This window comes from Gadus morhua, chromosome 21 (genome assembly GCF_902167405.1).
Source record: "Gadus morhua chromosome 21, gadMor3.0, whole genome shotgun sequence".
NCBI classification, from domain to species: domain Eukaryota; kingdom Metazoa; phylum Chordata; class Actinopteri; order Gadiformes; family Gadidae; genus Gadus; species Gadus morhua.
Genome location: NC_044068.1, coordinates 16413210 through 16413651, shown reverse-complemented (window position 1 = coordinate 16413651; position 442 = coordinate 16413210).

Here is a 442-nt window from a genome sequence, read left to right as displayed (position 1 = left end):
GGTATAGGGGGTCTTCTGAGATGGCCCACCAGATGGTCCAGAGTTTCTAGTCCTGGGAGAACCAGGAAGAGATTGGGGGGGGGCGTTGTTGGATCCTGTCGAACCCCTAAAATGGTGTGCGTCTGAGAGTGAGTGTGTGTTGTTGGGAGGGTGGTGTGTGTGTGTGTGTGTGTGTGTGTGTGTGATGGGGGGGTTAAACACAGCTATATTCTGTAGATAACAGGATTAGCCGGGAAGCGGATAATAAGTTAGCGTTGGCGCCCCGCGGCCCTCTCGTCTCTCTGCCTCTCTAATCCTGCAGCTTTGATGTCCCTGCTCCCATCAGGTATCTAGGCTGCTCTGGCCCCGGGCCCCGGGGCCTCCAACACGCTCACACTCAGGGTTGTCTGCATGTGTCTGCATGTGTGTGTGTGTGTGTGTGTGTGTGTGTGTGTGTGTGTGT